The 26,746-nt window shown below is 39.1% G+C and overlaps 2 non-coding genes and 2 pseudogenes across 2 annotated transcripts; 2 read left to right on the top strand and 2 right to left on the bottom strand.

Moving 5' to 3' along the window:
• Window positions 1-1,419: 1,419 nt before the first annotated feature.
• On the top strand, window positions 1,420-1,580 carry LOC119581328. Its single transcript, XR_005229478.1, has one exon. It is a non-coding gene; the product is annotated as a U1 spliceosomal RNA (small nuclear RNA).
• Window positions 1,581-5,405: 3,825 nt separating this feature from the next.
• Window positions 5,406-5,524, bottom strand: LOC119581300 (annotated as a pseudogene).
• Window positions 5,525-7,756: 2,232 nt separating this feature from the next.
• LOC119581443 lies at window positions 7,757-7,875 on the top strand. The gene has a single exon (XR_005229569.1). It is a non-coding gene; the product is annotated as a 5S ribosomal RNA (ribosomal RNA).
• A 2,513-nt stretch (window positions 7,876-10,388) lies between these two features.
• On the bottom strand, window positions 10,389-10,507 carry LOC119581458 (annotated as a pseudogene).
• Between the last annotated feature and the right edge of the window lie 16,239 nt (window positions 10,508-26,746).

A 26,746-nucleotide genomic window follows, 5' to 3' on the forward strand; every position in this document is an offset into this window, starting at 1 on the left:
AGTCAAAAAACATTTAAGCTAGCCTTTGCGAAGCCTTTTAACTAGCTATTTAAGAGGAGCCTATAATTATATAATTACTTGATATCTTCCTCAGAGAGATTGGACCAATTACAATGTAATTTCTATGAAAATATTGTAGATTATGGTTCTGGTGATTTGTGGGCAGAGAGGTTCAGGTCATCCTTGTATTTACACTTCTAGATAAAAATGTGTTAAATATATGTTTCTATTTACACTTGACATGCACTGTAGATGAAGTGAAGGTGTCGTAGAGTAGAAAAGATATGTTATTTACAGACACCCAATTTGATATGATCTTAATATTATTGAAAATATACCTTTGACACCAGAGTTCGTGTATAATTTATTAGTGTATATCTTGATTATAAGTAGAGCAATCAGGAGGTACTAGAGACCCAGTTTGACATTGTTCATTTTTTATCAGAAATAGTGCATCAAGCATATAATATAATTGTAAAACGTTTATACAAGGTTTTGATTAAATCGTCGGAGGGAGTGGATCAGGTTTGGAGGGTCTGTATTACCTGTTGCTGGGATTTTAAGCAGTTTTATAACCTCAACGGACTTCAAAGTACATGTAAGCAAATACCCTTAGCTTCTCACAAAACCTCGTTATTAACACATACAAACGTCCGCCCGCCCGCCCGCACATGCAAGGTCTATAGAAGTTGTATATAGACCTTGCTCACATGTCCGCATACTTATGCACGCCGCACTTACAGCCATGCACATGCATAAACATACTGTTTGTGTATATATATATATATATATATATATATATATATATATATATATATATATATATATACACACACACACACACACACACAATATATATATATATATATATATATATATATATATATATATATATATATATATATATAATGTATGTGTACATACGTAATTTTACACAATAGCAAACGTTCAGAGAATGTTTACGCAAGTAAAACTTTAAAATTGCCATGAGATATTGCCGTAGCGTAATATAATTAAAATCTGAATGGCGTATACCGCAGTGTCCATTAAAATCATCTGAATATTACATATATACGAACATGTGTATCCAACTGTATTAATGGATGTACAGTTACGAACAATGCTAAAAAAAAATACAAAAAAAAAAAAAAAAAAATACGGGTATGCTAAAAGTCGTATAGTATAAAATGAATACCACAAAAATCTTATTCTACGATATGTAATGGACAGTTTCAAATTTAATGCCTTGCAAGTGAACGTTTCTGTTTCTAACCCAAGTTTTAAAAAGGATTATAAGTGTGATTCACTAGAAGTTTCTTGGGAAAACTAAAGTCAAAGTTGATATTTGTATAAAGTGTTGTAGAGCGCGTAGGGTTTTCAGTATGGGTGAGCGTGGGTCGGCGCGTGGGTCTGTGAAGCATACTTACCTGGCACAGGAGATACCGTGATCACGAAGGCGGTTCTCCCAGGGCGAGGCACACCATTGCACTCCGGTGGTGCTGACCCTTGCGATTAACCCAAATGTGGTTAACTCGAGTGCGCAATTTTTGTTAGTGGGGACTGCGTTCGCGCTATCCCCCTTATAACATTTCACTTTTACAGAAGTGTTCTAGGTCCACCTGTCCACCAAGTCAGGTCTTTAATGTTTTTGATTGCATTTATTTCGTTAGTTTGTCAAACCAGCCCATTAGGAATTTTACAGATAAAATGTTCGAGGATATTTATGTATTTCGTAAATGTTTTAAAATCTCGAAATGCAGAAGAAAATCTCATTTCAATAGCATGGTAGTCTGCACTGGAATCAAGAAAGCATCTTACCATTCTTTTAAGCTATATGCAAGGTTATTGGGCTATATTATAGGTAATTTGAAGGGTAATCCCTTTCATTGCCATTTCACGATAAATTAGGTCAGAAGAAAGCAAAACTCCCCTCTCTCTCCTCTTTATTTATATATATATATATATATATATATATATATATATATATATATATATATATATATATTCAGGTTTTCCTTATTTAGGCAGTTCCTCTCCTTAGTTCAATATGATCCTTAGATGAGTGGGCATTTCTCCAGGATAATTATATATTCACAGGACACATTTCACCAATATATTTACAATTTGTACGAGATAAACAAAAAGTGCATCCTCAAAAAAAAAAAAAAAAAAAAAAAAAAAAAAAAAAAACAGCAAAAGAACATTTGGATTGGTCCAGGCTGTGTATTCTGATAAAGCTTGTTTGCTTGAGAGAGAGATCCGAGTTCAGAAATTGTCTGCCCTCTTGGAAAGGTACTCGAATGTTCAATATTCGATTCACTTTCATAAAGGAAAAGTGGAGACTGAAAAAGGTTTGAGACCTCCATTAACATAGTTATACTATAATATATACACTAGATATATCATTCATCAAAATGAAACAAGTATTATAATATGCCAATACATTGGCAGTACTCTCATATGGTGTGTTTGGGCACGGAGCTTGGAGCTAAGTGAAGGTCGTGCTGAATGGGTCACCGACCTTGCTTTGGTCGCGGGAACGGTACCAAGGAACTCGTACACACGCACACACGCGCACAAACATACACGAAAGCATCGAAAGAAAATGTGTTGGTAATATCTAGTTAGGGAAAACCACACTAACCCTGGACAATATATACATACATATATATACACACATACTGTAATACAAAGAATCGGTCTTTTAAAGATTGCCATGTAAGTGTATCGATGTACTATTTTTTCGTTACATTTTAAGAGAAACACTAGCGATACCGATAAAACGATACAGACATTGAATCGCTAAAGGGATACAGATACCAACACGAAATCATTAATCGATACATGTTTCACGATACTGCCCATCTCTGACTAAAATGACAATATAATCATGATAATATCAGTGATCCTGGTGATGATATCATTGATGATAATTTATAAAATAAAGAGGAGTAATGATAATAAACATAATTGTAATCCCACAGTTAATAATCAGAAAATAAATGGTGATCATGGGAAGAAAAAATATAATGGTTATCATGGCCATGTAACTCATGATATCAGTAATTACGACAACAATGATCATGATGAAATTATAACAAAATCAATCACGGATAGGGAAGACTTAGATTATTGTGCCTTAATGCTGTGGACATGTTTATTAGCTTTCTGTGTGACTTACCTTAATATGTAATGATAATAAACATAATTGTAATCCCACAGTTAATAATCAGAAAATAAATGGTGATCATGGGAAGAAAAAATATAATGGTTATCATGGCCATGTAACTCATGATATCAGTAATTACGACAACAATGATCATGATGACAATTATAACAAAATCAATCACGGATAGGGAAGACTTAGATTATTGTGCCTTAATGCTGTGGACATGTTTATTAGCTTTCTGTGTGACTTACCTTAATATGTTGTTTCCTAATGTGCAAGTTATTGTATGGAATATTTTCATTTACTATATCTACATTTGTTTTATCTTGCCTAACGTGGTTGTTTTTTATTTATTATTATTATTATTATTATTATTTTTTTTTATTTTTTTTTTCTGTAATCTGGTAGGACGAGAAATGTTTTCAATGTGATATGATCGTTGGCAAAGAAACTTTAACATTAACCATTTTTCTGTCATTTCTCACGTTTTTTCATACATCTTAATACAATATATTTTTTACCGTCAAACTTCCTCACCATGACATTCTGTCATATCACTGAGATCCCCAAACAATGTATAGCAACAATAACAACCGTCCACTATCGGCAGTATAGGCAATTCTAACTCAGTTGTCACCATTCTTATACACTTGTCTTTTATAAATTTTCTAGACGTTCAGCTCTGTAGCGAATGTAGGGTGTACAAGTAATGCATAAGAATTTGGGTAAAATTATATTGTGTATGATTATAAATGCTTTATACACATGCAACTGTACCGTCATAATAAGTAGGAAAAGCTAAACGATATAGCTAATCAAAAGCAGAAATGCTGATTATTAATAAATCTTAAATCTTGAGTGCTTTGTCTGTTTGTCTGTCTGTCCGTCTATGTTTGTCTGTCTGCCTGTTATATATATATATATATATATATATATATATATATATATATTATATATATATATAATTTAATTGTTATAGTGTTGCTATTTTTGTTGGTATTGTCATTATTATTAGTTGTTTTGTTTGTATCATGATTATTATTTGTCATTATCATCACCATTATTAGTATCTTTTAGCATACGGTTATTGCTGCTATCAACATCATCATTATAATTGTAATCATGATGCTACTATACTGAATGTAAATCATAATCATGACCACATCAATGATACTTGTGATATTACGAATGATAATAAAAAAGGCAGTAATTGTAATCCTACCCAAAATTATGCTAATTAGTGAATTATTAAGTAGATTAAATAAATATGGAAATAATAATCGTGATCATGGCCAGCTTAATTATATCAGTAATTACGATAATGATGATCCTAACGACAATTATGGCAAAACCAATTAAAGACAGAGAAGACTTTGATTATTGTGTATCATTGTCGTAGACATGTTTTCAAAAAATCTAACTGTTACTACGTTAGTATGCAATTTCTTGTGCATTTTTTTTCATATATTATTTTCTATATCTGGTTTATGTAGCATGCAGACTAGACCAAATGTGTTGTATGCGTGCGTTTCTGTTTGTTAACCTTATATAATTTACTGATTTTCATAGTTATCTACCAAAAAAAGACACGTCTGGTGTTCCCAGGCAGTCACCCATCCGAATACTTACTATCATTGGCGATTGAATTAGCAGTTTGTATATTTATGGCATATACATTTCAGTTTTCATTTGGGCTCACTGGTTACTAAGATCATACACAGACGACAGTCATTTTTTATCCTTTTCGGCCCTGGAAAACTAAACCAAAGCTTCAAATTGCTGCAAAATATCTTGCTAAAACTTATTCGTTTGTTTTTTTAAGACGTATCTTTATTACAAAAACTTATTCGTTTGTTTTTTAAGACTTATCTTTATTACAATAATTTTATACTTATTGTTCTTTTGTAGATATCATTACTAATATGATTATTACTAACGGAAGTAATCATTATTAGAACTTTAAGTAATTCTTCTTTGTAAAACTGCCGCAAAGGTCTGTTTGGTATCAGAAAATTAATAATTTTTTTAGAATACAGAATTGCATTTCCCTTAGTTACCTCTATGAGTTACCCTATTCGTTTTCTGTGTATCCTTCTTCCTCTCTCCGGCGGTGATGAATTTTACTGTAATTCCTGTGGACTGAAGTATAGTTTCAATTGATTGCTTTATATAGATATAAGAATAACTACTAGAATTTGTTGTAAAATTGTATAACATATTAGCATATATAACAAAATACCAACAGCATCTGGTGTTCCCAGGCGTTCACCCATCCAAGTACTGACCAGACCCAACGTTGCTTAACTTCGCTGATCAGACGAGAAGCGGTGCTTTCAACGTGGTACAGGGCCGGATTAGGTGTGTGAGAAGCCTGGGGCCCAGTTGGAATGGAGGCCCCTTTCCACTTTTCCTATAACATATACCGCGGACTAGTAACCTTCGACCTTAACAAGCTACTATAGGCCTACTATTTAATGTGTCAGGAAAGCAAAAAGGTATTAAATAAAGACTAGTTTTTCAATGATATAATACATTTAATATGTAATAAAGGTACATGGTATGTAATTAATAAAGAAACACAAAATTTACATTTAAAAAAATTACAGAAATATAATTAAACAGAAAATTTACATCATATTGGTCATTTTTTACACCAACTGTCAATACATTATAGTCCGGAGGCCCCCTCTTGGTGGGTGGTCCTGGGTCCGGGCCCCTTTGCCCCCCCCCCTTAATCCGGCCCTGACGTGGTATGATCGTTGGCGTACATTTCATGATCATTAACCACATTTATGTCAGAGCTTACACGTTTTTCATGCATAATTTAAATAGAATGTATTTTTTTTTATTTGCATTAAACTTTATTGCCATTACATTCTAGCTATAACGGGTGTGTGAAGGGAAACACATTACCAACCCATATAAGGTGAATCCAAACGAACGGTTCACCAATTAATGTATATTGTACAATTCAGGAATATTGTTAACATACACAAAAGCTATGAATCAATAAAGGTACACATTAGATTTATATCATTATCACCATCACTATTACCTTCTTGCTTATCACTATTCTCATTATAATGATACTAATGTTACTATAATGATTAATGTAAATCCTAAATTATCGTATCAGTACTACTGATGATAATATTAACGATAATTTGAATGAAAATGAAATAGTAGGAATACAGATAATTGTGATTATAATCCTACCACTAAAGGTAATAATTGGTGAGTTCTCAATTAAATAAAATTAATGATAGTGATCATGGTAAGAAAAGCTAATAATCATTATGATTATGGTCATCTGATGATCGTAATAATAATTGCAACAAACCAGTTACAGATAGGGAAAATAGATTAAGGTCGTGCACATGTTCGCAAGCTTTTTGTCTGCCACTTATCCTAATATGTAGTTTCCTATTGTGGAAGATTTTGTTTAGAATAATAGCATTTAACATTTTGTATATCTGATTTATCTGGCGCGAAAGCTCACAAGAAGTGCATAGCATATTTAGCATGTATAATAAAATGACAGCGTCTGGTTTCCCAAGGCGGTCACCCATCCAAGTACTGAATAGACACTGTTCTTAATTTAGCTGATCGGACGAGAATCGGTGACTTCAACGTTGTATGACTGTTAGGGAAAGAAATAGCAATCTGCATTATTATGACAATGCCATCTATAGTCTTTGACTTTGCAGCAAATTCCTATTACTTGCCTTCCAGTTACACCTACATTCACCAGTCACAAAAGCCGACCGGAAATATCACTTGGGTTCACTGGTTAATAAAGTCCTACACAGGGTTCACTGGGTAATACAATCATATACTGCTCTGGAAATCTACAAGGAAGGGTACAGAGCCAAAGCTGCTGCCTATTATATTTCTAAAACTTTAATCGAGAATATTTTCTTAGATTGATTCATTATAATGATTTTGTTCTTATTGATGTTTTGTATACATCATTACTAATATGATTATTGATGTCACAATCATTATCACTTTACTTAACTTTAGTTATACCCTTATCCTTATTCTATTTAACCTTCTTTCTAAATCCGATGCTGTTTACTTTTACAATTTCGTATAAATCAAAGTAGAATTTCAAGTTCTTTATACAAATATAAGAAGATCTGTTAAAATTGGCAAATAAATGCATAACATATTTAGTATATACAATAAAGTGCCAACAGCATCTGGTGTTCCCAGGCGATCATAAAGAAGATAAAGAAAATATATGATTTTTTTTCAAACAAAAATTTGCACAATAGGAAAGTACATCTTAAAAAGTGACATAAAGCTCGAAAACAACGGCAAAGAGGCACAATAATTAAGTCTTCCTTGTCCGTAATTAGTTTTGAGATTATTAGTATTATGATCGGTTGGTGATTAATTTATTATCAAGATCATTCTCTTTAATGTCATTCAAATATTAATATAAACCATCATCATTTTGGGAAGCATAATCATGTCTTATTATCAGCATTAGTACTATTTAATCTTTAATTTCCGAATTATTATCAATAATAGTATCAACCTATGAGCACTGACAGAAAACTGGTTAATGTTCTGCATATTTATGCCAACGATCATACCACGTTGAAAGCACCGCTTCTCGTCCGATCAGCGAAGTTAAGCAACGTTGGGTCTGGTCAGTATTTGGATGGGTGACCGCCTGGGAACACCAGATGCTGTTGAAATTTTATTATATATGCGAAATATGTTATGCATTTCTGTGCCACCTTTCACTGCTCTTATATTTAAATAATCAGTAAAAATTATACCTCAAATAATACGAAATAAAGTAAAAGTCAAAATGTATGAGCACTTATAGAAAAATGGTTAATGCTTACGACATTTATGTTTACGATCATACCACGTTGAAATCACCGCTTCTCATTCGATCAGAGAAGAGAAGTTGTTATATATTCAAATGTGACTGGCATTTCGTAAGAGTTTGCAGCAACTTGCTTAAATGTGTATAAAGAAATTAATGGAAATAGCAAAACAGTCAGAGTAAATTTTCTCTCAAATTATTTAACTATTTCCTTACTTGCCATGCAGTAATAGCCGACTAATTAGGGAAGTAAACCTAATTTAGGGTCACTGTTCAAACAAGAATAGGAGTTGATTACTCATGCTGATTCTATATTCTACAGAGAAATCTGTTATGCTATAAACTATACGTAAGGGCAGCAACGAAAAGGAGGAAGAAAATGGAATCCATAGATATATAGTGAGAATAACTATTGCAAATTTATTGTCGCTTATAGTCCTTTCATCACCAATTTCTGCATTACCGTATACACTACAAAAATGACATAAAACTGTAATTGAACACAAAGCAAGTAACAAAACGCCAATAACATCTGGTGTTTCCAGGTGGTCACCCATCCAAGTACTGACCAGACCCACGTTGCTAAAATTCTTTACTCATAATTCCTTAATACATTAAAATATAATGTGTATTTTACTTTTGCATCAAACATCACTATCATGACATTCTAGTAAAAACATCAAGATCTGCTCCTGAATACATGCATCACAGTTGACTACTATTGGGAGTATTAGCAATTCTAACTCTGTTGTTACCATTACCATTCACCTACCGTAAGCCTTTTACTAATATCGAGCTATGCAACTCTGTAAGAAAAAAATGCCCCTATTGTGCTGCTATTGTTGTTATCAGTATTTTAGTTCTGTTTGCATTATTATGATTACTACTATTTTCATCATTGTTCTCACCATCATTAATATTGCTATTAGCATATGATGATTACTGCCATCAACATAATCATTCTTGTCATGATAATGGTAATAATGATGCTATAATGATTAATGTAAATCTTAATTAGCATTATCAATGACACTGATGATAATATTATTTATGATAATTTGAACAAAAAGTTCATAGTATTATTACTGATAGTAATAATCACTGAGGGAAAAAATAAAGAGCGAGAGAGAGAAAGAAAGAAAGAGGGGCAAGACTAACCATAAGCAGAAATGCCGTTTATTATCGAATCTTGAATCTTATAACCTTTTTGCCGCTATTGTGCTGCAATTGTTGTTATTATCAGTACTTTTAGTTGTATCTGTAGTTTATCATTAGTATTATTATTCTTACTGTTATGATTATGGTAACAATGATACTTCTATAAGTCTTAATGTAAATCATAATGAAGGTCAGAACAATGATATTGATGATGATATTATTAATGATAATTTGAACGAAAAGTAAATAGCATTAATATTTTTAATAATGATTACCCTACCAATAATGATGGTAATTAGTACAAAATAAATATATTAAATAAATTATAGTAAACATGGCAAGAAATAAGCAATCATGGTGACCATGGCCATCTTATTCATCATATACGGATAGAGAAGGCTAGTAAATTATCGTGTCTCAATGTTATGAACATTTTTTTTTTTTTTTTTTTTTTTAGATTTCTATTTGTCACTTTCCTTAATATGTAGTTTCCTATTGTGCAAGTTTTTGTTTGGAATGTTTGCACATAAAGTATTGTATACCTGCTTTATCTGGCGCGGAAACTCTCAAGATATGCATACATTTTAGCATGTATAATGAATAACAGCATCTGGTGTTCCCAAGCGTTCGCCCGTCATAGTACTGACCAGACCTATCCTTGATTTCGCTGATCGCTGAGCGGTGACTTCATCGTGGCTGTTAGCGAAAGAAATAGTAAATCTGTATAATAATGAAAATGTCCATCTAATAATGAAAATGTCCATCTACAGTTCAGCTCTCCTTTAGCCTTTGGCTTTGCAACAAATTCCTTCCAGTTACACCTACATTCATCAGTCACAGAAGCCGACCACTAAGGGAAATAAATCTCGCTTGGTTTCAATGGTTATCAAATCATACACAGACATTTTCAAAACTGCTGCCAAACATATTGCTAAAACTTGATCGTGAGTGTTTTCAATCATTTTATTCTTATTGGTTTTCTTTTATTTTTGTAAATATTGTTTCTAATATGATTATTAGTAACAAGCATTATCATTTTACTTTCGTTATTCCCCTATGCATTTTCTGTTTATCCTTATCTCTAAATTCGACAACGCCGAATTTTACTGTATTTCGTATTGATTGAAGAATAATTTTAGTATTTATCTTTATACGAATATACGAAGAGTTGTTAAAATGTGGTAAAAAATGCATATCATATTAGCATATATAATAAAATGCCAACAGCATCTGTTGTTCCCAGGCGGTCACCCATCCTAGTACTGACCAGACCCAACGTTGCTTAACTTAGCTGATCAGACGAGAAGCGGTGCTTTCAACATGGTATTATAGATGGCATAGATAAGCTAAACGTTTGCCAATTTTCTCTCAGTGCTCATCATTTCTATATAATTGTCATCACAGAAATCAGCTTCATAATGTATACATCAATCACTGTCTAGCACTATCGGGAATATTGGCAATTTCAACTCTATTATCACCTTTATCTTGCACCTGCCATAAGCTTTTTACTAATTATCGAGCTTTACAACTCCGTAAAGAATGCAAGATGTACAAGTAATGCATAATAAATTGAATAAAATGAAATATGTTTTAAATGCAACTATATCTCTCGCACAGAGCTAAATGATATTGTTGTTATTATCAGTATTTTCAGTTGTATTTGTAGTGCTGTGTTATTACTAGTATTTTCATGTTTAATCTCACCATCATTATTATTGTTATTAGCATATGATGTTTGTTGCCATCAAAATAATCATTGTTGTCATGATAATGGTAATAATGATACTACTATAGTGATTATAATGATTAATGTAAATCATAATTAGGATATCAATGGTGATAAAATTATTGATGATAAAATTGAATAAAAAGTAGATAATATTAATGTTGATAATGTTTATAATTACCCTACCAATAACGATGATAATAGGTAAATTAATAATTCGATGAAGTTAATGATAGTAATTATAGTAAGAAATAAACAGTCATGGTGACCTTGGCCATCTTATATGATCATAACGATACTCACAGAAAAATCTATTACGAATAGGAAAGTAGATTATTGTGCCTCAATGTCATGGACATGCCTTAGGCATTTTCAGTGTCACTTATATTAATATGGTAGTTTCATTTTTTGCAAGTTTTTCTTTGGAATGTTTTCATATAAGATTTTCTATATCTCTTCTACCTGGTGCTGAGACAGGACCTATTATTGTGCTGCATACTTATGTTTGTACTTATTTGCCGCTTGGGGTAGTACGCTATACTAGCTCGCGGAGGGGAAAGCCGTAAAAGAACATGCACGAAGAATAACAAAATGTCAATAGCATCTAGTGTTCCTAGGCGGTCACCCATTCGAATACTGACCAAAATGAATGTTGCCACACTTTCGTGATCGGACGAGAAGCGGCATTTTCGACGTCACATCAATGAAATTTATTCTTCAATACATGCTTCGACCACAGCCAACCACTTAAGGGAGTAAAACCAATGGTGGTTCATGATTTACCATTTTTTTGTGTCTGCTACATTTCTATCAACATTTGATGTATCTGTATTGTTTTTGACAACTCTGGTTACCATCACTGATTCTAGTGGTATCATTATTACCATTATAATGGCAATGATGATAATGTTAATAGCAGCAGTAACCCTGTGCTATTACGAATAATAATTACGGTGACAATGGTCATGAAAATAATAACACTAATAATAATTATAATAATAGCAACACCATAATTAAAAAAAAAAAAGTTCAATTAGAATAAATACGATATGCTCTATCATTGAGCTTGTCCTGTTTACAATGACGGGAATGTACAAGTGATTTAGTTGCACGTATATACAGATTTATTATTACATACAATATTGTTTTACTTAACTTCTTAAGCGGTACTTGCAGGTGGATGAAAGTGATGGCAACTGATTTGAAATTACCAATACTCCCGATAATGGTCGGTTGTGACTGATGCATACGTGTGGAGCAGATTTTAGTCATATGACTGGGATATCACAGCAATGACGTTCAATGCAAAATTATATTAAAATGTATGAGCACTGATAGAAAACTGATTAATGCTTACGGTATTTATGTTAACGATCATACCACATTGAAAGCACTGCTTCTCTTCCGATCAGCTAAGTTAAGCAACGTTGAGTCTGGTCAGTATTTGGATGGGTGAATTGAATTGGTGATAATTTCCTCCGCCTTTTAGCACGACCTGTAACTTCATTTTACACACTAAAACTATGAATATTATTGTACATTATTATATTAATAAAATACTTAAAACTGTTACGGGTAGGGCATATTTTCAGGGTATTGCTAGCGAGGATCATGATAGCAAATGTCCGCGCGGTTTTGGTCACTATAGTTTAAAGAATCAATAGGTTTGTACTTTGAATTTAAAACCTAATCGTGACGTTATTAAAGCTTTTTTTCTTATTCGATTAATATTTTGCATAAGTTGGGAATATTTTTTCCAATCTGGAAATAACATTGCTTTTTCTGTGTCTACAAACTCTGGAATTCTCTGTGGGATTTTCTTTTCGTTTTTCTTTTCAAAGTTGAGAGTTACATCTGCAGTTTGAATATCACAACTTATAAAAAAATATATATTTGATGCATTTTCATTTTGACATGAAAATAGAATTTGTTCGTTATTGTTTATTTTAAATATTAATGACAACTCAACTCTATGGCGTTGATGACGTTGTCATGACGTATTAATACATGATTGGTGGGATTAAGTAGCTCTTTCTGCACATGTGCAGGATTAAGATTAAGCTCAAAAGTAAAGTCTGTTGCGGAGGTGTATTAAATTTAATCCTGGACGCTGTCATTGCATATGTGCATTAGAGATCTGGCTTGAACTATAATACTGGATTAACTTTCATGGCGCGTACAGAAGAACGCTCATAAGCATTAGAGGGCGCACTTGAAACACTGTTAACAATGAACGAATTGTCGGGCAGCCAAAGGATTAATGCAGCTTGGTACTGAGCATTCTAATAGGTAAACACGAATGCAAAATGAGACGAAAGAAACCCAAATATTTCCGGCAAGGTCATATGATGAAGAAAGGGAAGCAGATTCAATCATTGTTACTGGTCATAACAATGAGAGGAAAATAATAATAAAAAATAAGAAAGAGAAACGTGAAATCTCTTATAACTACTGTTACTATTATTTTAGCATGTTTACGAAAAGGCCATCTGTTAATAGTGATGATAGCAATGATGCAAAATAATAACAATGGCAGTGGTAGAAATAATGGCATGATATGTATCATAAAAAAAATAGTATTAGCAACAACATTTCTTGATTTCGCTATGGATGCCTTTCCTCCTCTATTCACTGGCTCGGTCCCTTGCGTACAACAGAAAACATAACTACGATTTTTCAGTATGAGTAATTAACTTCAGTAATAAACAACATGTATCATGAACACATAATGGTGCAATATGTTGTAGCAAGTGGCTCAGTGTCAGTTAACAGAAATACACCACGAACTCGATGTATAAAAAAGTAATATTGGGTAAAATCGATTGAATTAATAAAAGGACATGAACAAGAAGTGTGTTTTGCCTATAGGTGAAGTGCCTCATATTGGATCTGGCAATCTAGATGTGTAAAAAATAATAATCGGTATAATTGATTGAATTAACAAAAAGACATGAACAAAAAGTGTGTGTTCCCTATAAATGAAGTGCCTCAAATTCGATCTGGCAGTCTTGTTTAGGTTTACCAACACACCATGCAACAGTAAAATGGTTAAGTATTCATATTTGTTTGTAGAGTAAAATAAATGAAAGTTGTAAACACAAGGGAAAACTATATAGGAATAGCGGTTATAGGTGTAGGTCTATCAATCCTTTTTAACAACAAAAAAGTTGCAGATATATCCCTCATCCTTGAAAAGAAAACTTCACAGAAAATTCCAGAGTTAAGACACCGAAAAGGCAACGTAATTTCCAGGTTTGGAAGATATTCCCATCTTATGCAATATATTAATGCACACACACGCGCACACACACACACACGCACGCACGCACGCACGCACGCACGCACGCACGCATACACCACACCACACACACACACACACACACACACACACACACACACACACACACACACACACACACACACACACACACACACACACACACACACGCGCACACACACTGAAACAAACAAACAAACATATACGTATAGATGTGTGCGTGAGTGTACATATACATATTGACACACTAGATGTATATACATATATAAATATACATATATTTATATATACACCCGTATATACTGCTACGCCAGTGGGTCTTTGTTTATGTGCGAAACATGTGTTAACATGAAAAGGATGACCTGGGCATGTGTTAACATGAAGGGACCTGGGCAAACATGACGCAGCTGGCTGTGAGCGGAGGAGCGGAGGAACAAGCCAAGAGAGACGTGGTTGGCTGCTGCTCCTGTGGAGACGGAATTGGGTGCTGCTCCTGTGAAGACCTCGTGTGTGCCTTGTGACTGATATTTTGTGTTGCCCTGTTATAAGCTGTATCGTGCAGTGTGACATGCTGGTTCCCCCCTGTATTGTGCCTATAGAAAAGTGTACGGGTAAATAACTTGTGTTAATAAAGGAAAGACTCATTTTGTGTTTATTTCGTGCCCTGCCTCGCCACTTGGCATTTCCTCTCGTGGTGTTCTGGGACGCTGTGGTGCTCGGTGCCTCTTGGAGCTGTTCAGTGTTCACGACCCTGTGGATAGCACGCCGTCTGCCTAGCCTGCTTTGTGTTGGTGGCAGAGAGACGAGGCGGTCGGCGTTACAATTGGTGTCAGGAGTGGGATTTGTGATATTTGATCAGTGAGAGCGCCGATTTATCATGTTCTCCAAAGATGGCCGCAGCCATGAGGGAGAGGAGGCTAAGACTGAGGCAGGCACGAGTGATGTGAAGCCGAGCCAGATGGACCTGATCACTGCCATGCTGGCCGGTATGAAGGAGGAAATGGCACAAAGGGCAGAAGAGCAGGCACAGAGGGCACGCGAGCAGGCGCACCATCTCGTTGAGATGCAGGCAAGGAAGGCAGAGGAACAGTTCTGCCAACTTGTTGAGGTGCTACAGAGCAATCTTGCATCTGTGAAGATGGAAACTCAGCAGTACACCGACAAGGCCTGCAACAGCGTGAAGAGTGAACTGATGGAGGAGGTGCAGACTCTGAAGGGCGAGGTTCAGGGCCTGAGGGAGGAAGTGAAGGAGGAAAGGCGGCATCACGAGGTAGTAACGTTGCAAGCAGAGAAGGCAGACGAGGTTCTGGCAACAGATGCCAGAGTGTCAGATTTGCTGAGGTCTGCCTGGGGTCCGTGGCAGGAAATCCCCGGGCCTCGCAGCGTCGTGTCGCAGCCAGTGGTCGCTGCAGAAGGCTGGGGGACCCATCGGAACCGTTCCTCTGGGTATAGGTGGCGGCAAACTCGGACCCGGTCAACCCGCCTCGTTGCCACCCTCACCCCCTTCCTCCCCCCCAGGTGTGTTAGTTCACGGCACGCGTTCTCCACCCTGCAGCCCCTCGGCCTCCAGACATTCTGTGAAACGTAAGCCAGCTGAGTATGACGGGAAGGTGGCCTGGGAGGCATATGTCGCCCAATTTGAAATGCTTGCATCTGCCCAGGGCTAGAGCCAGGAAGAGAAGGCCCTGCAGCTGGTAACAGCGCTAAGGGGCCCCGCGGTGGAAGTATTGGGGCATCTGCCGCCATCCCAACATGCCTCTTACACCAGCGTGGCGGAGGCTTTGAAACGCCGTTTCGGGCACCACCACCAGGCCGAGGTATATGGGGCCCGCTTGAAGAAGCGGACTCGGGGCGTGGCGAAAACACTATCCCAGCTGGCACAGGTGTGGGGGGTCTGGTAAGGAGGTCGTACCCCTGGGCTGGGAAGAGTGATTGGGTCCGGCCCCCAATTCTTTTGTTGCGCTTTGCAGGGCCAGCACTGAAATCTACTCAAGCAGGACACCCCGAGGGGGCCTTTCAGGTGGCCTGGCGGGGCTTGGAGTTCGAGGCCTTCCTGAAGGCAACCCTGGCTAGGGCCAGCTCCACCCGCCCTGACCCCCGGGGCCCGAAGGCTAAAGTGGAAAGGTGCATTGAGGAAGGTGGCCCGAGCAAAATTTCCAAGGGCTTGTGTTGGGGGTGCGGGGAGGAAGGGCACAGACGTAGTCAGGTCAGAGGGAATGGAGAACACGTCCCCTCAACCGGACGGGTTCTGATGCCTTCCCGCAGTGCGCAAGGACCCCCGTGGCAGGTATGGTCACCTCCGAGTGCTGTCCTAAGGCTAAGGGGAAATGGTGCAGGGGAAAACTCGGAAGGCGGGAAGGAGGCCGAAACCCAGCCGTCCCCTGTTCCCGGGGGCCCCCACTTGGGTAAGACCGTGAACCAGCAAGATGCAGGGGGAGGGGTCGTAATAGGAACCCGCCGCCTGACAGTGGACACTGGGGCTGAGAAGACCCCAGTGCGGCCTGATATGTTGGCACTATGCGACTTCCAGAGCACCAGAGACTGTGGGGTTTTTGGGGGCATTGTTGCAGCTCAAGGGGGGCCCGGGGGGCTCGTATTTCGTGGGCAGCACGGTGCAGAGGGTGCCGGTGATGTGGCCGATTGGGCGAGCATGTTTCTGGGCCTTGATCCGACGCGAGTAAGGCGTGTGTCGACCTTGGGGGGAAGCTGGTGAGGTTGCCGGGAGATGTGCCCCTTTTTCCGAGGTTGGCTGTGCAGAGGTAGTTACGGTGAGCGACGCACCCTTCCCCAGGACAGAGTTGAATCCGGTATCGACTGTAAGATGATGCGTGGAGTATAGTGCCTCATGGAGCCCATCCAAAAACCGCAGTGGTGATGGGGAAACGGTTGGGGGGGGAGCCTTGTTGGACCAGGGGAGGTGTTTTTACAGTGTTGGTAGCTAACTTCTCCAATAAAGACCTGAAGGTGCCAGCTGGTGCAAAGCTGGGCACTTGTCAAAAAGTGGAGCTTCCAAAAGAGTTTCGGGGAGCAAGGATTTGGTTGGTGTGGGGCCGTTGCCTGACTTCCTCGAGACTTGGCGCACCAGCTGTGGTTACCATGGGCCAGGAAGCTACCCCTGGGTCCATGGTGAAAAAGATGACGTTAGCCCCAGTAGCGGCGATGAGGACGTGGCAGACGCTGACCGAGATGAGGACGAGCATTTGGACGGTGAGGGCGATGCAACAGACGTCATTGGTGACCATGAGCCAGGTCTTGGGGCAGAAGATACCCCTCTGGGTGCCACTACCAATCTACCGCCGCCCACACCTCCTCCAGAGCGCCCCAGCGAGAGCGGAGAAAGCCGCGCTGGATGAAAGATTTTTGTTTTTTCTGAGAACTGATTTACAATTACGGTTATTTTTGTTTGAAAGGATTTTGTTTGTTCCTGAGGACTAATTTTATTTAAATTTTTCTGTATTTTGTTCATTTTTTAGGTATGTCAGAGCAGAGGGGTCGTCTGCTTGGGTAGAGGGGGATAGTGCTACGCCAGTGGGTCTTTGTCTCTGTGCGAAACATGTGTTAACATAAAAGGGTGACCTGGGCATGTTTAACATGAAGGGACCTGGGCAAACATGACGCAGCTGGCTGTGAGCGGAGGAGCGGAGGAACAAGCCAAGAGAGACGTGGTTGGCTGCTGTTCCTGTGGAGACGGAATTGGGTGCTGCTCCTGTGAAGACCTCGTGTGTTGGCCTTGTGACTGATATTTTGTGTTGCCCTGTTATAAGCTGTATCGTGCAGTGTGACATGCTGGTTTCCCCCTGTATTGTGCCTATAGAAAAGTGTACGGGTAAATAACTCGTTAATAAAGGAAAGACTGTCATTTTGTGTTTATTTCGTGCCCTGCCTCGCCACTTGGCATTTCCTCTCGTGGTGTTCTGGGACGCTGTGGTGCTCGGTGCCTCTTGGAGCTGTTCAGTGTTCACGACCCTGTGGATAGCACGCCGTCTGCCTAGCCTGCCTTGTGTTGGTGGCAGAGAGACGAGGTGGTCGGCGTAACAATACATATACATGCATATGCATATATATTTGTATGATATATACATATATAATTATATATATTCATATACAATTACACACACACACACACACACACACACACACACACACACACACACACACACACACACACACACACACACACACACACACACACATATATATTGTTACGCCGGCCGCCTCGTCTCTCAGCCACCAACACAAGGCAGGCTAGGCAGACGGCGTGCTATCCACAGGGTCGTGAACAGTTCCAAGAGGCACCGAGCACCACAGCGTCCCAGAACACCACAAGGGGAAACATCAAGTGGCGAGGCAGGGCACGAAATAAACACAGAATGACAGTCTTTCCTTTATTTACACAAGTTATTTACCCGTACACTTTTCTATAGGCACAATACAGGGGGAAACACTGCACGATACAGCTTATAACAGGGCAACACAAAGTTTATCAGGTCACAAAGGCACACACGAGGTCTTCACAGGAGCAGCACCCAACTCCGTCTCTTGGCTTGTTCCTCCGCTCCTCCGCTCACAGCCAGCTGCGTCATGTTTGCCCAGGTCCCTTCATGTTAACACATGCCCAGGTCATCCTTTTCATGTTAACACATGTTTCGCACAGAGACAAAGACCCACTGGCGTAGCAATATATATATATATATATATATATATATATATATATATATATATATATATATTTATTTATATATATATATTTATTTTATATATATATATATATATTTATTTTTATATATATATATATTATTTTTTATATATATATATATATATTTTATATATATATATTTATATATATATATTTTTTATATAAAATTTATATTATATATATTTATATATATGTATTTATATATATTTTATATATATATATTAATATATTATGTATTTATATATATATTATATATATATGTATATATATATTTATATATATAAACACACACACATACATATACACCTATATATACACATATATACATATATACACATATCCATAGACATACATAGGCACACGCACACACTCACGCACGAACACGCACACGCACACACACACACACACACGCACACGCATACAAAGTTTAATGTACTTTCAGCTTTTCATATCTACGACAATGTTTACACAAGATAGCCAATGAGAGCGTCAGATATCACGAGTCTACCAATGAGAACACCGGACTGTCGTTGCCCTGCGGCAGTGTTTACAGAAACTAGCCAATGAGAGAGACGAATGTCAATAGTGGGTTGTTCTTTCAATTCCTTGTCACAGGGAAATTTGTCAGTTGTCCTTGACTAAGAAAAGAGTGAATAAGTGAAATTCGAAGCCATGTAGTGTTTGTGAGACGCTACAATACATATAATGTCAATGCGTGATACAGAATTAAGGTATATGAGACTGTACTTGTTTCTTGTCAATGTGTGATACTTGTTACGTAAGAATATATACTGGAACAGGAATGTAATTGTTTTCTCAAGAGTGGATTGCTTCTGAAATCATAAAGTGTGTACGTGTATGTCTTTTATGTAGTGGAACGAGGGGCAAGTTATATTGAAACAGAGTTATCTATTATGCATGAAGGCCTAGCAAAGTAAATAAGTCACCGCCACCCATTATACAATGGAAGAAAGCTAAACTACAGAAAAGGTAAGTCTCACATAATCCTTAGTATTTTTTAGTACTTTTTTACCGTACAATTGGCGGTGAGTTTTTTGATGTGTGTGTGAATTGATACGTTACACCTATTTAGTTGTTAACAATGGTATTTACGTGACAATGACCGTAGTCGGAAAACCATTGTTATATTGAAGGTTTTTTTTTCCCGTTAGGTAACTAGCTTCGTAAAGATTTGCTTGTTTTCCAGTATAACGAAATTACTTACCGAAATAAAATGCTGCGCATGAGACCACTCCCACGTATTGTGTATTGTTGGGGGAGGGGGTAAATAAGCGAATAGTGTTCCCTAATTTGCGATAAGACACCAGTGAGATCGGTGAAACCCTTTTTCATAACGCTTGATATAGCCGTACGAGCGATGTTTTCTTCAAATTATTTCTTACTCCAATATATATATTTATGGTGCCGCAGCTAGAAAGCCATTTCCGATTGCGGTTGCCTGCTATTAAATTACGATCACGCCTCAATCATCATTACATTATCCTTTTCATTATCACAGTCATATCATTATCATATATACTGACAATTAAATTATCATCGTTTATAAGTATTTTTAACAACTGTTAGCGTTACTATTGCTATTACTAATACTGCTTTAGCATTATCACTATTGTTTTGAAAGTGAGGTCATTGAACACAATATGAAATTTTCGGCCATAATCAATGTAATCTGCCCTTATCTGACACCGAAGTATCCGCAGTCGCACGACCTTAGGTGCTGGAAGAGCACGCATGTAATGTGATATATAGAGACATGCAGGCGTAGATGGGTTATATACATAGTGTAACATGGTACCGAAATAAGATGCATTGAAAGCAAGAATAATGATTCGGCCAATTATCAATTTGTATATGTGCGCATATGTACATTCACATACACCCACACACACGTGTACACACAGCCATATACACATATCCACACCCATGAACACACACACACACACACACACACACACACACACACACACACACACACACACACACACACACACACACACACACACACACACACACACACACACACACACACACACACACACACACACACACATGCACACATCCACACACACATATGCACACATCCACACACACACACACACACACACACACACACACACACACACACACACACACACCAACACATTTGTACACACACACACCAACACATATGTACGTACACACACACACACACACCAACACATATGTACACACACACACACACACACACCAGCACACATGTACACACACACACTCACACACATGTACACATGCACACACACACATACATGTACACACACATGTACACTCACACACACACATATACACACACATATACACACACACACACATGCACACACACACACACATCACACACACACACACACACACACACACACACACACACACACGTACACACACACACACACACGTACACACACACGTACACACACACACACACACGTACACACACACACACACACACACACACGTACACACACACACACACGTACACACACACACACACACACACGTACACACACACACACACACACACACACACACACACACACACACACACACACACACACACACACACACACACACACAAGCACTAGTGCAAACATGCGCACACACTAGCACACATACATATGCGTGTAAACATACAAATTAGTACATACATGTACACACACGTCCACACATACATATAAACGCACACATTTTTCACATGCATGGACATACATGTACACACTAATACTCGTGCACACATGTACACATTTACACATGCACACACATGTAATCACGCTCATGTTTACACATGTACACATGGGTACACACACGTTTAATGATGTTCATTCACACACACATACGTATATGTATACACGTGTAGGCATCTGTACACAAATAAGCATATGTATACACAGACATTCACACACCTACACACTCACACACGTATATACCCCATTCCACATGTACACACCCACACACATTTACACTAGGGTAGCACTTGTGGGCTTTGACCCATGGGTAGGGAGGCCCAATAGTATGGGGCGGCCTTTGGGCGCACTTTTTCTATTCTAAAATTTCCCCCTTAATATGACTTTCCTGAGCCTACCGGAGGTCCTTGTGAATTACCGTCCTTCTCTAGGTAAGTTCGGCAACCAGGCTTCCACTGGGGGGGTAGAGGACAGAAAACTGCCTTATTCTCTTAACTATTGTTTAGGTTGATACCAAAGTTAGGAGTTTTTAATCCCTTCAGGACTACGGCTTTGAGCCAAGGGGTCGGACCTGGCCCAATACCCATGATGAATGATACCCCGGCTACCCCTTCTTCTCAAGGAGGAGAGGCGATTCATGACCAGTCTTTGACGAATTCGACTATGAACAACCCCACTAATGACAAGACGAGAAGACCACTTTTCAAAATCCCCACTGAGAACGCAAGGTTTGCGAATGTAAAATGCGTGAATGAAAATCGATCGCTTTTGAACGTGAATCCCCTTATCATCAATAAGGTCGTTGATGGTCAAGTGGACGGCGATTTTTATTTGTCAAAAAAATGCGAGATGGAAGCCTTCTTGTTTAAGTACAATATAACTCCCAGATTAAGGATTTACTTAAGGTGACGCAAATTCATGATCTTCGAGTTAAAGTAACTATTCCTATAGGCCCAAATACCTGTAAGGGAGTAATCTTTCACAGGGATTTGAGGACGATGGAAGAAAGTGAAATTCTCGAGAGCATGAAGGACCAAGATGTCGTGGACGTTAATTGTATGACCAAGAAGGATGGGAATGTGTGAACGAAGACTTCTTCTTCTTCTTCGAGCTTTTCCCATTTAGTATGGGGTCGCTGCGGCGGATACGAACTTCTTCCAAGTCCTTCTGTCCTGAGTGTCAATCTCCTTTGCGCCAATGGACTGCATATCTGCCTTGTTGTCCATCCACCGTTGCTTCGGACGTCCTCTTCCTCTTCTTCCCGGTGGTTCCAGAGTAAGCATTCTCTGTCCCACGTAATTCTCCTCTCTTCTCTTCACATGCCCATACCACCTCAATCTCGCTCTTCTGCTTCTCACCCCGACATTTGTTACTCCCATTCTTTCCCGGATGTCCTCATTTCTTACCCTGTCTTTCATAGTAAGACCACACGCCCATCTACACATTTTCATTTCAGCCACCTCCAATCTCTTCATTAACTTTTTGGTTTGAGGGACTGTTTCTAACCCATACAGCATTGCTGGCTGGATCACGGTTTGGTGTATTTTTCCCTTCACTTTTATGGGTATCCTTTTGTCGCACATCACTCCAGACATTCTTTTCCAATTATTCCAGCCTGATTGGATCCTTCTGCTGATCTCCTTGTCGACACCTCCATCCGATTGTAGCAGACTACCAAGATACTGAATTCTGTTACTTCTGGCAGCTGTTGGTCGTCCATCAGTACGCTCCCTCCTTGCCTTCCATTTAAACACATGTACTCTGTCTTTGCTCTTGACACTTTCATTCCTCTCTTCTCCAATCCATTGTGCCACCTCTCCAGGTCCACTTCCAGGTCTGCCTTCTCTTCGGAACAAAGTACTACATCATCAGCAAACATCATGCTCCATGGGGCCTCCTTCCTAATGTCGTCTGTCAGGGTATCCATGATGATCGCAAACACGAACGGGCTAAGTGCCGACCCCTGGTGCAACCCTACTTCCACCATGAACGGCTCTGTTGTCCCTGCCACGCACCTCACCACTGTCTCACTTTCCTTGTACATGTCTTGCACAACACGGATGTACTTCTCTGGGACGTTCTTCTTTCTCATACACCACATCATCTCTTCCCGTGGCACCCTGTCGTATGCTTTCTCCAGATCGATGAATACTCCATGCAGCTCTTTGTGACCTTCTCTGTATCTCTCCTGCACTTGCCTCAGCGCGAAAATGGCATCTGGAGTGGACTTCCCCTCCATGAATCCAAACTGCTCTTCACTGATGTTCACCACACCCCTTAGTCGGTGCTCAATCATACGTTCAAATAATTTCATGCTGTGGCTCATGAGTTTTATGCCTAGGTAGTTACCACAGGCCATGATGTCACCTTTGTTCTTATAGATAGGGACGAGTATGCTCTTCCGCCACGACTCTGGGATCTTTTCTTCATCGAAAATCTTGTTGAGCATTGAGCACAGGATAGTTACTCCTTCTTCACCAAGGCACTTCCATGCTTCAATTGGTAAATTATCTGGTCCCACTGCTTTTCCATCCTTCATCTTCCTTGGCGCTCTTCTCACCTCATCGTCAGTGATGGCTTCCACCTCACCAGGATTCCCCAACTGTTCCTCCTCACGTGCTTCCCTAGGATTTTCTTCATTCATGAGCTTCATAAAATACAACCGCCACCTTTCCAGAATATCCTCATCATTTGTTAACACATTCCCTTCATCGTTCTTTATCCATTTTGTCTGATAGATGTCTTTCGAGTTTTTGTCCCTTTGTTTAGCAATTCTAAGTACCTTTTTCGTACCTTCTGTTGTATCAAGGTCTTCGTAGAGTTGGTTATATGCTCTTGCCTTTACGGTTGCCACAGCTCTTTTAGCTTCCTTCTTTGTTGTTTTGTAGTAAGGTTTGTTCTCTTCAGATGGATCTTCAAAGAGTTTCTCCTTTGCTTCCTTCTCACTAATTCTTCTCTGGACTTCATCACACCACCACCACGTCTCCTTTCCAGCCTTTGCCATTCCGGAGGTTTTGCCACAGACTTTCTCTCCCAGATCCCGCATGTCTTCTGCGATTGTTTCCCAGTCACACCTCTCTTCCTGTCTACGTCTTTCTAGGGTCTCTCTAACCTTATCTGTAAAATCATCTCTGCTCTGCGCTTCTTTTAGCTTCCACCACTTGATTTTCTGGGTTCTTGACTTCGTCTGGGGTTTTGACTTCACAACTTTAAGTGTGCAAATGACTGGTCGGTGTTGGTTTGTGATGGTTTCCCCAAGAATTACTTTACAGTCTTTCGTATTCTTGTCATATGAGCGGCAGAGGATGTAATCTATTTGTGACTGAGTGCTTCCACTTTGGTAGGTGATCTTGTGCCTAGTGGCTTTCTTATAGAACGTGTTAACGATCCACAAATTATGCCTCATCGCGAATGTCACGAGTTCTTCCCCACCATCATTCTTAGTACCATAACCAAATTTGCCCATCGTCTCTTCTCTGCCTGTGTTATCACCACCAACGTGTCCATTGAAATCACCCCCTATCCATAGTTTCTCCTCAGCTGGAATTTTTCTCACTTCTTCGTCCAACTCCTCCCAAAACTTCTCCTTCTCTTCGTCTGCACAACCTTGTTGGGCCGCATACACACTCATGATGTTCACCACCAGTTTACCCATCTCCATCTTAAGCCAGATGATTCGGTCTGAAGATCTTGTCACTTCTAGTACCCCCTTCTTGAGTTCCTCATCCAAAACAATTCCAACTCCGTTCTTTCTTCCATCGTCTCCTATGTAGAACAGTTTAAATCCGTTTCCAAGTTCTTTGGCCTTACTCCCCTCCACTTTGTCTCCTGCAAGCACATGATTCTTACCTTTCTCCTCTCCATCAGGTCCACCAGTTCGTGGCTCCTCGCTGTCATACTCCCCACATTCAGTGTTCCAATCTTCAAACCTATCGTCTCATTTTCTTTCTTCTGCCTCTCCCCCCTCCTATGAGCTAACTTCTTTAGCCGTATTCGCTCTTGATACGGTAGCCGCTGTCCATTTCTCACGAGTGTACGGCGATGTCCTCGCGCGTCGCCTACGGGGGACGCCCTAGCCATATCTTGAAATAAATGTTCCGCCTGATTCATTTTTGGATTTGGAGCACAGTTTTACGTCGGATGCCCTTCCTGTCACAACCTTCCCCATTAATCCGGGCTTGGGACCGGCACTAGAAGTGTACTGGCTTGCACACTCCCAATGGCTGGGTTAATGTGTGAACGAAGACTGAACTGCTTTTTTATATTTACTTTAAATAAAATCCCTGAGTATGTCAATGTTGAATATGAATGTGTCCAGGTCAAACCTTACATCCAAAACCCAGTGCATTGTAATAGATGCCAAAAAAATCGGACACACCTCATTAAGATGTATTGATAAAGACTCAAGTAAATGTGTTTGCCGTAAATGTGCTGAAGCCCATGACACCATCACATGTACTAGCCATATTTCCAAATGTGCTAACTGTGGAGGTCCCCATCAGTCAGGATCTGCTGAGTACAGCATCCTGAAGAAGGAGACTGAGGCATTAGCATATATGAGAAAGCATGAAGTTAGTTATACTGAAGCTAAGAGGAAAATGGAAAGTTTGACACACAAACCCGATACATCCTATGCTGCAGCAGTAACTAACATCACCCCTAGTGCAAGTAATGTCAGTCAACAGCTTGCAGCTAAGGATAAAGAAATTGCTGAACTCAAACCGATAAAGAACTAAATATTAAAGTATATCAATTGACTAAATTGGTCGATCAAATGACTGCATCAACCCAGCATAAACATCCTAAGGAGGCTGATACCGAATCACAGTTCGGATCGCACCTCCCCGTCCGGGCGACTCCTGTAAGGACTTCGTCTGGCTCGCGATCGGCTTCTCGAGAGAGTAGCAGGTCGCAATCTGTGAGTCGTCTCCCTCACCAGGAGGTGCAGGACATGGAGGCTTCTGTCTCTGAACCATCCCGAGAGAGGTCCCCGGGAATCGAGGGAGAGGAGGCGCTCCCTCCTAGAAAAAGAAAATTAAAACTGGCGGACAAGGCACTTCCAAGCCCCATAAAACGTAATTTTCGCATCGACCATTATACAATGAAACTGTCGAAGTCTTAGATCTAAGGATAAGACCG

Source organism: Penaeus monodon, chromosome 14, assembly GCF_015228065.2.
Source record: "Penaeus monodon isolate SGIC_2016 chromosome 14, NSTDA_Pmon_1, whole genome shotgun sequence".
In the NCBI taxonomy this organism is placed as follows: Eukaryota; Metazoa; Arthropoda; class Malacostraca; order Decapoda; family Penaeidae; genus Penaeus; species Penaeus monodon.